This window comes from Schistocerca americana, chromosome 8 (assembly GCF_021461395.2).
Source record: "Schistocerca americana isolate TAMUIC-IGC-003095 chromosome 8, iqSchAmer2.1, whole genome shotgun sequence".
NCBI classification, from domain to species: Eukaryota; Metazoa; Arthropoda; class Insecta; order Orthoptera; family Acrididae; genus Schistocerca; species Schistocerca americana.
In genome coordinates, this window is record NC_060126.1 from 241,727,255 (window position 1) to 241,745,663 (window position 18,409).

The following is an 18,409-nucleotide window of genomic DNA, read 5'->3' on the forward strand; positions in this document are numbered from 1 at the left end:
ACAAGACGAATGCTATCGATGTTATTTCAGTTGCAATAACGCATCTGTATTACTATAATTTAAGCAATTCACGCACTGGGACTGCCCTTTACATGCAAAACAGTTTGAACTATGTTCCTTACAAATTGCCGATGTCTTGATTACGATGCCGACGATTGATGACGTTGTTCAGTATCCCACCTGCCTCCCCTGTGCATCACCCAAACTCGGCACTCGTGTCGCAGTCCAGTTCTGGCTGCAACTTTTGACAGACGGCACCTGGGTTAATGTTGAACACGTAAACGTCCTATAACGCGATGCTGACAACTCACAATTACTCCAACACTCCAACACGCCTCACACACAGCGACGATAGCTACGCATCTCCTGCCTATCACATCTTTAGCAACAACGGAAGATCGTTGGAGAATATCTCTCGGCACTGGTTTTGTTCTGCTTCCACTGTACTTTGGAACACTACGTACTGCTAACAAAGTCCCACTGCCTGTACATTTTCATTATTCTCGGAACACAGCATACATTTAATTTCCACATCAGTTATGTAACATTGGTATAAAGAACATTATTTACATATAGCTTTGCAAGAAAACGGAGTTGTGGTTTCAGTTGCATTGATTCGTTACAAATCCTAATTACAGATCAACGTAATAACGTGGGTTGTGGTTAACATGAAACAGAGATATAATGCCGGGTAATTCAAAAAGAAAGAACATATTTCAGTTGTTTCTCACTGACAAACTATGAAGGTTAGAAACCCATTGCACGTGTCACTCGATAGAGGACGGTTCAAAGTTTCGATACAGCGCTGCTGTTATTTCTTTGTAGCAAGGTGGCGACTACACCACAAGAGAAATCATTTTGTGTTTTGGGATATGTGCGAAGTCAATCCATTGCTCAAGTGCAACGCGCACTCCGCCATCCATTTAGCAAGAATCCGCCTCTGCACAAGCAGGTTAACGATTGGCATAGACAATTCTTGGAAGTTGGTTGCACAGGCAAAGGCAAAAGCACCAATCGGCCATGCAATTTGATGAAAATGTGGAGCGTATCAGGGAAGCGTTCACATGGAAGCCTCGTTAAGACTACACGACTGCCAGGGCAGCTACTTCACTTCCTCAAACAACGGTGTAGCGTGTTCTACAACGACGCCTGCGTCTGAAGCCTTACACGTTGCGATTACTGCAGTAATTGCGTTGCGGCGATCACAAGAGAAGGTGCAAATTTTGCATTTCATTTCTCCAGTCTATGGCTGAAGGCACTTCTTCCGAATGATTAATCGTTCCGGGCGAATCGACGTTTCATCTATTTGCCATAATGTATGAGTTTGGGGTCACAAAATTCTGACGTCGTCGTCGAACGGAAAAGAGACTCAACGAAACTGAATGCGTTTTTTGCCCTGCCTGTTCACAAAGTTTACGGATCTGTTTCTGTGAAACAGACTGTGGGAGGAATGTCATACCTGGACATGGTGCAAAACAGGTTGTTTCATCAACTTCGCGAACATTCCAATGATTTCATTTTTGCGCCTGACGGAGGCCCGCCACAATTTCGCCTTGAGGTGCGACGTTTCTTAACACAACTTTGGATTGGAAGAGGTGAACAACAACATGTTCATTGCTTCTGAGCTTCCAGGTTACCACATCTCATATCTTGCGATATATATATATATATATATATATATATATATATATATATATATATATATACTGTCGATTCAATAAACAAGGCCATGTTGATTCGTGTGTGGAATGAAATGGACTACCGTTTCGATGTTTCTTGAGGAATGCACTACGCTCAGTTTGAGTGTATGGTATAGTATCTGTGCGAACATAAAATGTACCACTTTCCTCTATCCAGTGTTTGCTCGTTCTTTTCCTATTTTTGATATCTACTCTGTAACAAATAACTGAAATCGATCTTTCTTTTTTAATCCGCGTGTATATCGCACCTACGCTGGCTTCGACTTTACTTCACGGTTTAGTTTCGAGGTTTTATGCAGCATTTTCATCTTTATGTATCTCTTCAGGTATAATTTAATATCAGCTAGGCGCAGACTTGACCAATATGATCTCTTCTGCCGTCTCATTTTCAGTTGTCTTTCTGCACAGAAAGATGTATTTTCTCTTCTGCTGGTGGATATTGAACAGAACTGACGCAAACAGAGTAATAGTATGTTTAAACAACTCATAAGTTTCAAAATACAGTGACGCCAAAAAAGCAACAAGAAAAATAATTAATATAGCGTAATGAAATTTCTGGTTCAAATGGCTCTGACCACTATGGGACTTAACATCTGAGATCATCAGTCCCCTAGAACTTAGAACTTCTTAAACCTAACTAACCTAAGGACATCACACACATCCATGCCCGAAGCAGGATTCGAACCTGCGACCGTAGCGGTCGCGCGGTTCCAGACTGAAGCGCCTAGAGCCGGTCGGCCACCAGCGACCGGCGAAATTTCTGGAATACTTTTGTATTGGTAACATATTAAGCGATTAACGTTACAAGATCGTTGCTTAATGTAAGCGTGAGATAAGTCATTTTCGCGAAATTTTGTTACAGTGAAAACCGGTGAAACCGCCAGAATGTTGGATGCAAGCATGCAAACGTGCATGCATAGTGTTTTAAAGGTGCCGGTGTCAGTTTGTGGGATGGAGTTGCATGCCTGTTGCACTTGGTTGGTGACTACAGGGACGGTTAATGCTTTATGTAGGTGACGCTAGAGTTATCGTCCGACAACGTCCCATATGCGTTCGACTGGAGGTATATCTGGAGATCGAGGAGGCCAAGGCAACATGTCGACACTCTGTAGAGTATGTTAGGCCACAACAGTTGTATGTGGGCGAGAGTTATCCTGTTCGAAAACACCCCCTAGAATGCTGTTCATGAATGGCAACACAGTAGGTCGAATCATCATATTGACGTTCAGATTTTCAGCCAAGGTGCGTGGGGCAACCGCGAGAGTGCTCCTGCTGCCATACGAAACCGCACCCCAGACCGTAACTCCACGTGTAGGTGTGGTTAGACACTGGACTCGCATTCGGGAGGACGACGGTTCAATCCCGCGTCCGGCCATCCTGATTTAGGTTTTCCGTGATTTCCCTAAAATCGCTCCAGGCAAATGCCGGGATGGTTCCTTTCAAAGGGCACGACCGACTTCCTTCCCCGTCCTTCCCTAATCCGATGAGACCGATGACCTCGCTGTCTGGTCTCCTTCCCCAAACCAACCAACCAACCAACCACGTGTAGGTCCAGTGTGCCTAGCACGCAGACAGATTGGTTACAGGCCCTCACCTGGTCTCCTCTTATCCGACACAAGGCTATCACTGGCACCGAGACAGCTTTCATCAGAAAACACAACAGACCTCCACACTGCCCTCCAATGAACGCTCACTTGACACCATTGAAGTGCTTTGGGGTCAGTGGACTTCACGCTACAGGGCGTCTAGCTGGGAGCTGCCCTTGAAGTAACCGGTTTGTAGCAGTTCGCTGTATCACTGTGGTGCCAACTGCTGCTCGTATTTCTGTTGTAAGTGCAGTACGATGAGCCAGAGTCATAAGCCGAATACTATGGTCTTCCCCTTGGCAGTGTTATGTAGCCGTCCAGAGCCCGGGCTTCTTGTGACCGTACAATTCTCCTGACCACCATTGCCAGTAATCATGTACAGTGTCTGCATTCCTGGCAAGTCTTTCTGGGGTATCGCAGAAGCAACACCCAGCTTCTCGTAGCCTTCGTTCAAACTCAGTAAGGTATTGAAAATGGCGTCTTTGTAGCCTTGAAAGCATGCCTGGCTAATATTAACTCACCACGTCCAAACTCAAGGGTAACTAATGCTCACGAGCGTTACAGCGTGTATCTGAAGCAAACCTGGTTTGCATCCTCATAGTGACACTACTAGCGCGACTCTTATGCGACTGGAGTGAAATTTTAAGAGATATCATCTTCAGATGTTGAAACACGCCTACTAACTTTCCGTCATGTCGCACAACTCCTTGGTGGTGTGATTTTTTCCGTCAGTGTATTCTGGTGTGTGTTACGTAAATAAATATTACATTCACTGATTTTAACCGTAAATTGTTCAAAGGGTAGAGAGATGGAGTTATCCAGAAACGATCGAAGAGATTGCCGCTGTTATGGGAGAGATTGGCTTGTGAAAATGACGGAAGGCACCAATATTAGAGGTCAGACGATAGGTATTGAAATAACTGTATAGACTGGTAATTTAAGGTTTAGTTGAACATAACTCTTCAGAACCTTCTGGAAATTCTTACAAACGTTATCCATATATTTATATCATGGGAAATAAATTATCTTCCTACAAAACACATATGTATTTGTGTAGAGTTTGGTGGAGTTGGGAGAATTTGTCGGGTATAAAAAGGTGACGAAGTTAGTTCTCCGAGTGTTCCAGACTTGGTTCGAAATATACATACACTCATTCATTCGTTTTTGTCTTGCTCGTGGTAGGGACACTAATCCCCTTTTGTGTTAAACAACAACTGTAGTGAAATTTTGAAAAAAATTACTTTGTAATGTATTTATATGTGAAACACGCAAATAAAATAACTTTTATTTTTCACTTTAGATTCATTTAATCTCTGTTCCTGTCCAAGAGAAGACTGCTGGTATCAGCAATGCCAGGTAATCAGCTAATTTTCCTTTTTCGCCTCGAGTCACAAGTCTTCTGACTGGTTCGATGTGACACCAAGGAAATCCCTCTCACACCAACCTCTTCATCACAATGTAACATTTCCACCATTCATCCACAATTATTTGTTGGATGCATGACAATATCTGTCTTCCTTTACTGTTTTTAGCCTCTACAGCTACCTCTAGAGTACCGTGTTTCCTGATATCTTAACAGATGTCCTATCATACTGTCCCTTCTTCTAGCCGGTGATCTGCGTATGTTCCTCTCTTCGGCAATTGTGCAGCGAACGTCCTCATTCCTTATTACTCCACTTAACTTTCAACATCCTTCTGTAGCTCCACACCTCAAACGCTCCGATTTTCTTCTGTTCCAGTTTTCCCACAGGCCATGTTTCGCTACCTTACGTTGCTATACTCCAAACGTACATTCGCAGAAAATTTCTTTCGCAGATACAGTCTGATGTTTGATACTAACAGACTTCGCTTGGCTAGGGATGCCTTCTTTTCATGTAATAATCTTCTTTTTATGTCCTCCCCGATTAGTACAAATATTATTATGTCTCCAAGGTAATTCCTTAACCTCGCCTTTTTCGTAGTCCCTATTCTGATGTTAAGTTTATCGCTGATGTCAATTCTGTTACTGCTCATTAGTTTTGTCTTTTGTCCGTTTACTATCAATCCTCATTCTGTTCATTCAATTCAACAGGTTCTGTGATTTTTCTTTGCGTTCACTGAGGATTATTAGCGAAACTAACCTTTGTGTACTTTCACCCTGAATTTTATTCACTCTCTTCAACCTTTCTCTTACTTGCATCACTGCTTCGCCGATCTACAGATTGAACAGTGGGGATGAAAGAACGGTTTTTTCATACCATCTATATAATTCGAGCACGTTGTTCTTCACTTTCCATTGCTATTGTTCTCTCTGGGTCCTCGTACATGCTGTATATTATCTGTTATTCACTATAGTTTTCTCCTATTTTTCTCAGAATTTCGAACATCTTACACTGTCTTACGCTGTCTAACGCTTGTTTCAGGTCGACAAAGCCTACGAACGTGTCTCGATTTTTCTTAAGTCTTAGCCGGCCGCTGTGGTCGAGCGGTTCTAGGCGCTTCAGTCCGGAACCGCGCAGCTGCTACGGTCGCAGGTTCTAATACTGCCTCGGGCATGGATGTGTGTGATGTCCTTAGGTTAGTTAGGTTCAAGCAGTTCTAAGTCTAGGGGACTGGTGACCTCAGATGTTAAGTCCCATAGTGCTTAGAGTCATTTGGAACATTTCTTAAGTCTTGCTTCCATTATCAGACGCAACGCTGAACTACCTCTCTGGTGAACTTACCTTCCCGTAAGCTAAATTGACCACCTATTAAATTCTCAGTTTCCTTCTCCACCCTCCTGTATTTTGATTCTGATCTGATAGTATTTCGTAAACGATTAGCCGTATCGAAACAAGATTACCACAAGCATAACTGCACGAGGGGGACTGTGTATTGTTTGTGGATAATATTTATAACTTTTACGCAGAAGTGGATAAAGACGTTTCTAAACCCATTAAGTTACTCGCATATACTTGGCGGTTACAATTAAACTTCCCTATTTAACATGTTATAACACAGAAACTAATTGCCGTACGAATACTAAACTTGGTAGCATTATGGGGTCCACGAATTCCATGCCTCACTGCCCCACCTTCCAGTTTCAACTATAGCCACGAGGTGCCTTGATCAGTCATCATGATTCATAATCTCACACACCTGACCAGTCGCTGTGTCGTTGACGCGTCAACATGAGCTTGGACAAAAGGGGCAGGAAATTATTGGTAAAGCGCTACTCTCAAAACAACTGTAATGCTGCAGCTACACTTCGAGAATATCGCCGGCTGAAAAGATCACAGAAGGGTCCTCTTTCTCCACCTGACGTGCGGAGCATGATGAAGAAGCTGGAATCAACTGGAGAACTGGGCGTCGCTCAGGGAAGAGGCCGAGGACCGGTTGCACCACAGGTGGCTGGTGAAACCCCTGTTCCTGTTACTATGGCAGACAAGGCTGCGCGCAATTCCCGATCGTCAGGCTGTGGGCGTGCTGTGTCGCGACAGTTGAATATCCGTGGCCCACTGTACGAAAAGTACTTTTACCCACTCTCAAATGGTATCCGTACAAGATCCATATCGCACAGCAATTTCCACAACAGGACGCACAACGACTATAGACATCGCTCTCCACTTTCTCCCAAAGAATGAAGCTGACGATGGTTGGCCCTGGACTATCCTACGATCAGACGAAGCTCGTTTTTCTCTGACGCGTGAGGTGAACACACAGAATTGCCGAGTGTAGGGATCTTCATCTCCAGTAACTGTGATTGAAGCTCCTCTGTATGGTGAACATGTCACGGTTAGTGATGGGGAGCTCGTGAATGAGTCGTTCAAATGAACGCTTCACTCCAGTGAAGTGTGAACTAACAACTCAATTTCAATGAACTGGCACTTCAAACTCTTCACAGATAGCACACTCCACACTTTTGTCTAGTTCACTCACTCTCTTCCCCTCTCCCTCTCCCACAACATCGGCGCTACGTCACTCATTCTCCCTTCACTTCAGTCCTCCCTCTACTGCCTGTCGACGAATCGTGCGGTGCAATACACTTAGAGCAACAGTTGCACTTTGCTTTCCCATCACCTAAACCGGCGAAGAAACCCCAAATTTCACTACTTTTAGGCGATCGTGAGTTGCTAGCCATTGTATAAGCGTGAACAGAAACAAAAACTGCTTGCCGAATAAAATAATGAGGGATTTTACCTGAAATCGTACCAATGACTACAGGTGACAGTTTACGTTTTGAATTTAGAGGGTTATTATTCTCAACAAAAATAAAATATACAGGAAAACTTCTGAATAATTACGTAACGTAGGTATATAGACTTTGTGACAGCGGTAAACATACTCATTCCATTTTGGATTAAATTTTAAAAGGAACATAAAATTGGACTGCATTTAGTTGGTAGCCCTAGTTTTCAGTCCATGAATAAAACAAATAAGGTTTCACTTGGCAGATGAAGACTTTTTTTGGCGCTACATGAGAAAATGTCGAGCAAGATTAAACGTAATAGCTTCTTATATGTGACATGCTTCTCTGTTTATCTTTCCTTTGTCCCCTTCGACCATGCTCCATTTAAGTTAACTCACGTCAGACGCTGTAAGACGCAAAACGTTGCGTGCACGTTACAGCATAGTTCGGCCATCTGTTGGTAAAATTATGAAGTATTACGAAGCTTTATTGTACAAGCGAGGCGAAGCGAGCGTAGCCGCGGCTGAGCGGCGCACTGGGCAACTTCGCCAGGCTTCCGTACTTCATGAATGAACTACTTCATTTGAACGCTTCACGGCAAAGAATGAAATGAATGAAGTAGTTCACGGGAATGAACGAGTTCGACCCATCTCTAGTCACGGTATGGTGTGGCTTCACGGTTACATTCATCATTGGCCTATTCTTTTTTGAACATGTTGGCGCTCAGGGACCGTTGGCGCTCAGGGACCAAAGAGATGCAGGGTGACTGGCCAGCGTAATTGCGATATGCTTCGCCAGCATGTCATACCTGCCATACAGGAGGGAGACGCATTGAACTCAACAATTTTCATGCAAGATGGGGCCTCACCGCAAATCGCAAGTGAATTTCACCTGCTTCTCCGAAATACACTTGGAAACGATGGAATTATCAGCCAGTCGTTTACAAACGCTTGGCCGGCACGGTCACCTGATCTCACTCCCTATCATTTCTGGTTGTGGGGCTACTGAAGGTCATGATTTACCAGGGGAACATTCGCACACGTGCTGATCTGAAGCGCAGCATATCAAGAGAGATAGCCAGTATACCTACGGACATTCTTCGTTCTGCTGTGCAGAATGCAATCCTGCGCTTTCACTCTCTTCTGGACACTGATGGATGCTGTATTGAGCCTCTTTTGCAGCAGTAATGGTACCAGTATGTAATGGTACGATGTACCGCAGCAGCACATTAAAACTGTTTCAAGTTGAATTGATTCTGCATTATTTCTCTTCCCCATGTCCTTGAAATTAATGCTATCAAGTTTGGTACTGGGACGGTAATTAGTTTCCGTGTTAAAACGTGTTAATAGGGAAAGAGTGTGTTCATTTAATAAGGTTCAATGTTTCAAATGAAACTTGTCTCGAAAATATGGTCAATATGAGGACAAAACCTGCCAGTAAGGCGCAGTTTTACCCTAACTGCTTCGGAGTGAAGCGACTACTGAAAACGTCTCCAGAATTACAGATCTGCGATCATCACCGAAAACCTGTCCTCATCTCTCAAGCGGCAAAGTGATATTGATAGGCAGAGTTTACTTATGTAATTACATGCAGGCTACCGATGACGAGCCACTGCCACAGTATTGCGAAACTTGAGGTTGATTTAATAACAAATTCTATTAAATTAAGGTCCCGTTGTTTTTCATTTACGGCCTCTGTCTCATTTAATCACTGCTTGCGAGCTCACAACTACTATGTGGCGCCCCACGGGTACGACGGGCCTGAACCGGGAACCTGTTAGCATGCGCAGAGCCTGCCGAACCAGCTACGAACTACCGTATAAAGCGTTCGGCCTTACTAGCAACGATCCGACAGTTTCAATTAATTTGGAGCACCAGGTGGGTGACGTTAATTGCGGGTTATTACACGTCCAACGGAAACACGATCAGCGAATTCACGTTTGAGAAATGGGCTCGATTCGCATATTTAGATCGAAGATGTTATCCCTTCTGCAAAACCTGTGTAGCATCAGGAACTCTTAACGCTATAAGAAAACATTACCACAAGCTTCCTACTCAGAATGTAGCGTTATTAGGAGTAATTTCTGGGAGTTTAAGCATGGAATGAGACGTGGCAGATAATAAAAATGCGGAAGACGTTTCTGAAAGACTCTAAGATAGCAAACTGGAAGCTTAGAACTGAAGTACAACACAGTCGGTTTCCCTCATTCTCGAATTATCACTATCATTGCTTCAGTACATAGAAGTGAAGGATCTTATTTGTTCGTAAATGCAAATTTTGGATTATCGAAACAGTAAAGTGTGATGTTACGAGCACTGTGGTGGTGTTCGTTGCCAGATTTTAATGTTCACAATCACTCTAAAAAATGGACTATCTAGACGTCTTAAACTGCATTTCCTATTTTTTTATATTTTTCAATTCAGCGTAGCTTCTACTTTGCATTACTCAGCAACGCTTTATGGGTGTAACAACCACATACTGTCGCTGATAAATTTCTAAAGAAAACTATCGTTATTTTCATGTAATGTAATATCAGTGACGGTAAAGTAAAATTTTCTTTCAGTTAAACCGTCTTGTAGAAACGACAGAGTTTACGTAGTGGTGACTGATGAAATTTCAAGGACTGTCTAAAAATCGGAGATGATGTTGCCCACACAGCAACTTAGGCTCGAAATATGCTTTACAGTACCGCACTATTTCACTTCAACAAACTTTTGAAATTTAACAATTTTTTTTCCAGGTGCTTTTGAGCTTTTTATCAGAGGAGACGGCGATAATCCTGGTGAATCAACATTTCTCTCATTTTACTAAGGTTTGAAGCTCCTATTCTCGTTCTTCCGTGTTTGCGATTTAAAAAGTGGGTTATTTCGGGAATGAGCCGTATGAAAACACAACTAGTTTATTTTTATATTTTCCCAGACATGTTTCGACACAGTCTATACCAAAAAAACTCACAATAGAGGAGAACTGCCACATACAAAAAGCAATAATATAGGGAAAGAGAGTCCTGAATTAAAATACAGACTGTGCAACGAAACACTGTTTCGAACACTCAGTGAACTATACAAAGGTGACTCCCAAAAAAAAAAAAAAAAAAAAAAAAAAACAGGAAGAAAAAAGAACTTATGTTTTCTTCGTTCTCTCCCCACCCCTCTTCCCATCTCTCTCTCCCACTATCTCTCTCTCTCTCTTCTCTCTCTCTCTCTCTCTCTCTCTCTCTCACGCACACACACACACACACACACACACACACACACACACACACACACATTCAGAATCAGCGCCATAGCACACAAGACGAAAGATGAACAAGTGAGCAACGACAATAACATGACACATCTCAATGAGTGTATTGCCAGAGGTGTCTGCTCAGATCACATTTCGTCACATTTTGTGTAAGTGTTTGTGAGGTGAAGTAGTGAACGGAAATTTATGAAGAACTGAGTGAAGGCAATGCACGAAACAGAACGGAAAATGTAAGTGCAGAAACGTACATAACCTCTAACCTCGAAACAGCTCTCCACAAATACGCAATAATTTTATTCATGGCTAGTTTGCAGATGAAATGCTGTCAAAAAAAACGACGAAAACAAGCACTAAAATCGATGTTAAATAATACAGTTCAATTAGCGATGTAATTTTAAGGTGAGTGTCCAAACAAAACGAAGCAAATTGCAAACATTGTATTTCTTAGGCCTAAGTACAGAAAATAAATGTTAACCCACAGAAGATGCCACATTGGTGTCGAAACATGTTTCGGGAAATATAAAAATAATCTAGTTGTGTTTGCATACGGCTGGTTCCCGAAATAACTTCTAACTCTGGTATACACTAAGGTGACAAAAGCCATGGGATACTCCTGATATCGGGTCGGACTTCCTTTTTCCCGGCGTAACGCAGCAAATAGCAGTGGCATAGTCTCAACAAATCGTTGGAAGTCCCATCCAGGCCATCTGCTTCTATAGTTGTCCATAACAGCAGAAGAGTTGCCGGTGTAGAATTTTGCGCATGAATTGACTTCTCGATTATCTCCCTTAGATATTCGGTGGGATTCATGTCGGACGACCTGACTGGCCATATCGTTTGCTCAAATTGTCCGGAATGTTCTTCGAACCAATAGCGAACAGTTGTGACCCGGTGACATGACACATTGTCACCCCTGAAAATTCCATCGTTGGCTGGGAACTTCAACTCCATGAATGGCGGGAATAGTCTCCAAGCAGCCGAACGTAACCATTTCCAGTCGCTGATCGGTTCAGTTGAACCAGAGGACCCAGTTTACTCTATGTCAACGTAGCCCAAACCATTTTGGAGTCACCACCAGCTTGCACAGTGCCTTGTTGTCAAGTTGGGTTCATGGCTTCGTGGGATCTGCGTCACATTCGAACCATACCATCAACTCTTACCACCTGAAATCGGGACTCATCTGATGAGGCCGCGGTTTTCCAGTCGTCTTGGGTCCAACCGATATGGTTACGAGAGCAGGAGAGGCGCTGCAGGTGACGTCCGCTGTTAGCAAAGGCACTCGCGTCTGCCGTCTGCTGCCATAGCCCATTAAAATCAGATTTCCCCACGCTGTCCTAACGGATGCGTTCGTCTTATGGCCAGCATTGATTTCTGTGGCCATTTCACGCAGCGTTGTTCGTCTGTTAGCACTGACAACTCCGGCAAAACGCCTCTGCTCTGGGGTCGTTAAGTGAATGCCTTCGGAAACTGCGTTGTCTATGGTGGGAGGTAATACCTGAATTCTGGTATTCTCGGTACACTCTTGACACTAAGGATCTCGGAAATCTTTTCACATAAGTCACCTGGATACAAATGACCTTTCCGCCAATGCACTACCCATTTGTATCTTGTGTACTCGATACCACCTACTTCTGTATATGTGCATATCGCTATCCCATGACTTTTTTTTTTCACCTCAGTGTCTGACGAGCTTAGGAAACACAACGCAGTGTATCAGTAAAGTATTTTCCTTTCGAACACAAATACCGTATTTCATACCACTCCCTTTCCGTCCAGTCAATGTGCTTCTGTAAGCTTTTACTCCTCAAATCACTCACACTGAGTAAACAAAGAAAAAAGATTATTTTCAAAAAAATCGGTGGTACACTGTTCTTGCAGTACCGTATTCTCGTAAACATACTTCACACGTAGTCTTGTACGAATTTGAGCCTGAAAATGTTACTTGTTGTAGGCTCAAGAGCGTCTTAAAAGAGACTGCATTATTTCGATTAAGATGCTCTTTCTAATATTTCGACAACTTCCGCCGATGACGCTGTCGGCAGACGCCCGTCTTCTTTGGATCGCTGACTTACATCACACAGTCGACTAATAGCCAGTTCGCCTGCTGGCTAGCCGCGCGGTATAACGTGTTGCTTCCCGAGAGGGAAGGCGTGCCGGTCCCCAGCATATATCCGCCCTGCGGATTAGTGTCGACGTCCGATGTGCCTGCCAGCCTGTGGATGGATTTTAGGCGGTTTTCCATCTGCCTCCGCGAATGCAGGCTGGTTCCACTTATTTCTCCTCAGTTAAGCTACGTCGGCAATTGCTGCGCAAACACTGTCTCCACGTACGCGTATACCACAATTACTCTACCACACAAATATTTGGGGTACACTCGTCTGGTTTGAGACGTTCCTGGAGGGTCCACTGGGGACCGAACCGCACAACGACCCTGGGCTCGGCGTGGGGTGGCGGTGGGGTGGGTGGACTGCTGTGGCCTGTTGTGGGGTTATGAACCACTGAGGGCTACGGTGGGACGAAGCCTCTCCGTCGCTTCTAGGCCCCCGTTTCAGTACGCAATACACAATGGCCGGTTCTGTGGGTTGACTTCTGGTCGCTCTGGATGGTCGTTGCAGTCTCGCACTGTGATCATGAAACATAAAACAAATTATCAAAAATTACTTCTTTCTTAAATAAACAACACAAATAAAACATTCCCTTTACGTATCGTCTGTGGCTGATGCGGGAGGGTATAAGTCTTATACCTCATTTTGTGACAGTACAAAAGAAACATTGAAGGTTCTAATAGTGTGTAACCCGTGGTCATTTCCACGTAGTAGTCTTCCTGAAGAAACCAGAATAAACACATATTCATAATACGACAATAACTTACATTGAACACGGGGTGTCAGAAACAATCTGAAAAGTTTGTAAGCGTGTTGCAGAGAAGGTTGTGCTGAGAAATAAATGTTAAGAAAATAGTTCGATATGTTGCGCCGTTTCCGAGTTAATTATCGTTTACGTTAGTCAATCAAGCCGTTAGGGCCAACCGTTACGGTGTCGCCAAACGTGTTCTTCGCTTGGATTCCTAACAAACATTTTACACGGGACAGTAGCAAAGATTTGGCTATAGCCGAAGGCTGAGTAGCCTCGTGCGCTATCAGAACGACTGGCACCAATCGTATCAGGCGGTCCTTTTGAATTTGCGCAACATCCTTATAAGCTTTTCAGACTGTTTCTGACCACCCTGTATATCTACTTCCACGTCCTGTTTAGTGGAACAGAAAGGGGTAGCGCAGTGTGTAGCACACCGAACTCGAAATCGGGAGGACGACGCTCCAAACTCGCGTCCGGCCATCCTCATTTAGGTTTCCCTGGTTTCCTTAAATCGATAAAGGCAAATGCTTGGAAGGTCCCTTGGAAAAGGCACGGCCACTTTCCTCCTCCATCCTTCCGTAATCCGAGCTTGTGGTCCGTCTCTAATGACATTAAACACTAATCTCACACTCATCATTTACTGAAGTCGGATGAAAGTTTGTTTTTGATATTATTTAAAACGTGAGCGATGCACATATGTAAGTCGTTATTTGAAATTAAGTGTTTGTTTTTTTTGGATCACTTAAAACAGCAATATTTACTCAAAATTTTGCTTGTGCTGGTTTATTGCGAATTTAATCCTGAAATAATTTATTCCTGAATAAGTCCTGCCAAAGATTTGAAAAATTACAAAAATATGTTATATTATATGCAGCTTCGATCTCCACAGATTTCCTCCCCTACACGCATCCCGTAACAGCTAACAAGATTCCTCCCTCTTCTGAAATTCCTCGAACATATTCGCTAATCCTATACACCTTCTTATATTATGGATCATATTTTGACAGCTTCCATCCGTTAGTCGCTCTTTCCGTCAACATTCATGACAATCAAACAGAAAATCAGTGGTTGGTGCTTCAAAATATTTCGTTCCCCGGATTTTTACAGTAGTAGTAGTACTTTCGGATTCTTTCCATAGCAATGCTCACGTTTAATATCTCCAGTTCATCACTATGTGATAAATTATAGCTCTAAACACAGAAATAGCTCTGAGAGGAATCCCGCATTCAAGATAGATTTATGGTCAAGACTTCGGTCCTTGTTTTTCTGAGTATCGAGTCTGAAACCTGTTGGAGAGCAGGATTGTGCAGCCGAAAAGGAAGCTTGTATATTATTACCTGACGACATTCTGTTTGCCCTCTTTTCCACACTTTATTGCTTCTTGATGTTTCTTCGAAGAGACTACTTCTAGTCCAAGCCCATTAATGTAGGGAATGAAGGACTGCTGAATTTTTGCTTTGGTTACGTAGCTTCTTTCGCACGGATACATTTTAATAGGAATCGAGTGTGTTATTTGCGGCCCACGTCCCAACGCGAACAGCGTGTTAGATCATTAATATAGAGCGAGGAAATATATTTCATACGACGGGTGCTAAGACACAAAAAAGCTCGAGAACTGTTCTGTGGCTTTTGATTAATCTTATTATGTACAGATAATCTGCTTGAAAAATTTTTAAAAGTTAAAAGTAAAGACAATGGTAATTTACCATTAAGTTATGTGAAAACTATATTCCACAAAGAACTTTGAACAGTGACATCACAAAGTGACGAGATCGACGTACTGACTGGTGAGGAAAAGCCAAAGTATCTCAAGTATTTAAGAACAAACACAGAGGCACGTAAAATAAACTACGCGCAGAAGGAAATACGTGGCTGTTATGAAATAAATCATAAAACTACATTAAGGAAGCTGAGATCGTTATGTAACCATACCTTTAATGCCGGCTGACCTACATGAAATAATGAAACACTGGAATAAGGCCAGAGGAGATGAAGCGCATTCGAGAACACATTACTAAAACTATCGTATTGGAATTCTGAGCTGAGGTCCTACGCTTGCAGTAAATACTAATGAAATAAGGATGGGTTCACCTTTCTGCAAGTATATAATTGAAGGTTGCCCTGTGCTGACGACCACTCGGACACCCTCTGAAGTTCCGCACAGTGGGATGAGTTGGTGGTAATGACAGGACGGTACGGTCAATGGAAACATTGTTGACAGTAAAGAGCGCCTTTATTCAAATCCAGTACATGACTTGTTGCGGATCAGCGAGACAAACACGCCTTCCTCTGTTGGCTCTGACCGGCGCCGATGTATGGGCAGCAGGTTCCGCCCTTGATGGTAAGAAGGCGCCATGTGAGGCTGACGAAAGGCCTGCAACAGGCCAGCAACAAATTGGAGGCCAGGCTATATCGTCAGTGGCATCCCACTTCAGCAGCTTAGAGTCCTGGCAGCCCTCAAATCGGCATGCATCTTCCGTGGTGGCACATGGAGCCAGCTTTGTGTGGGATTCGACTCACTGCCCTCTGGCAGAACTCGGATGGCGGCTGGTGCTGAGGCACTAAACCCACAGCACTAGGCACTCGCAGCAGGAGGCACGGAAGTCAGGCCGGAGGGGCTGTGGCACCAAGTCCCGTGCTGGCAGCTGCAGGTGCGGCCCAGTCTCGAACCCATGGCTGCCGTTGATAGTGCGCAGTCGCCTCGCTGCCTGGCGTGGTCCTTGCCATCTTGGTGATACTGCTGGACTCCAGCGATGAGAGAATATTTCTGCCTCAAAATTCAGCCGTATTTCCTTGAAACCGTCCCCTAGTCCAGTTGGTCTTTACAACAGACTTGGCCTGGCTGATCTTCTAGATATGAGGAAATATGCACATGTCAATAATGGATTCAATTATATTTCAATGGTCATTGATATACAGGGTGTTACAAAAAGGTACGGCCAAACTTTCAGAAAACATTCCTCACACACAAATAAAGAAAAGATGTTATGTGGACATGTGTCCGGAAACGCTTAATTTCCATGTTAGAGCTCATTTTGGTTCTTCCACCTACGCTCAATGGAGCACGTTATCATGATTTCATACGGGATACTCTACCTGTGCTGCTAGAACATGTGCCTTTACAAGTACGACACAACATGTGGTTCATGCACGATGGAGCTCCTGCACGTTTCAGTCGAAGTGTTCGTACGCTTCTCAACAACAAATTCGGTGACCGATGTATTGGTAGAGGCGGACCAATTCCATGGCCTCCACGCTCTCCTGACCTCAACCACCTTCACTTTCATTTATGGGGGCATTTGAAAGCTCTTGTCTACGCAACCCCGGTACCAAATGTAGAGACTCTTCGTGCTCGTATTGAGGACGGCTGTGATACAATACGCCATTCTCCAGGGCTGCATCAGCGCATCAGGGATTCCATGTGACGGAGGGTGGATGCATGTATCCTCGCTAACGGAGGACATTTTGAACATTTCCTGTAACAAAGTGTTTGAAGTCTTCTGGTACGTTCTGTTACTGTATGTTTCCATTCCATGATTAATATGATTTGAAGAGAAGTAATAAAATGAGCCCCAACATGGAAAGTAAGCGTTTCCGGACACATGTCCACATAACATATTTTCTTTCTTTGTGTGTGAGGAATGTTTCCTGAAAGTTTGGCCGTACCTTTTTGTAACACCCTGTATACTCTAAATCCACCTGGGAATTGCCTGTTAAGACAAAAACAGAGAGAGATGTTGCATGAGTATTTGAGCGTTGGGTTGAAAACAGGGACGAATCGATATCTGGGCAACTTTCATACTGATCACCATAGGTAGTTTTCCAATACATATTCCCGGGTGCAGCGATATGGAATATGCCATTACTCAACAATCACCCATCTGAAAGCGAGTATCATGGAATGTCTGAACGAAACGGTAAAAGGTCAAATGTGGATGCTTTTTAATCTTCGTAGCTCATACAAATACACAGATCTCCTCCCTGAAATAATTGCACAGTGTAATTGAACCAAACAAAACACAATAAAAATGATACCAACAGATGTTCAAAATAATGGACTCAAGAATATGGTATACTATCGTATTAAAACGCTGGATCCACTAAAAAACATTTAATGTACGGGATTTGGTACGTATCTCAAAGCACAAGACAATGTTTGAGAAGTCATACTAACCCAACTGGTCGAGTGAGATATTCATAGTTTCCAAAGTGCATAGAACAAATCCCAGAACTTGCGCCTTAAAGGATAGCAGTGGCACTGAAATTTCAAGATGTTTTTACACAAAGGAAATGGAAATGCATAAGAGCTCAGAAACACGCGTTTTTTTCATACCGCGTGTCATAAGACATCGAGGAAATAGAGCACTAGTAAAATGGCTTTGTCTTCTTGCAGCATAAAACAGCTGTACTGACGCTGGCGATGTGCTATATAACGGAGTGCATCAGCACAACCAGCACAATAGCATAACATGCACGACAGAAGAACATTGTAGGAGGTGGTGATACTATCGACAAAATTCCAGTCGAATTGCACATTCCGGGGTATAATTACTAAGTCTCTGATACAAAGCTTCAAAAATGTTAAGCTCGTGGTGATAAAGGGATTAACCTGCCAGACGAGGCGTGTTTGGAACAAGACATTGCATACTCACAACATAAAGATTTGCAGGACGCGATGCTCCTGGTCAAATTTTAGCTGGTGAAGCCAAAGCAATAGTCTGATAAAGGATACTGGTATAGGGCAGCGCAGTGCAGCATTTTTAGTTGGTAAAGCCATGCACGGTAGAATTAAATTGGGCTTCGGTGTGAATTCCAAGCAAGTTCTGAACGCTACACGTCCGCACTGAAGATGAAGAAGACAACGATGAAGAAGA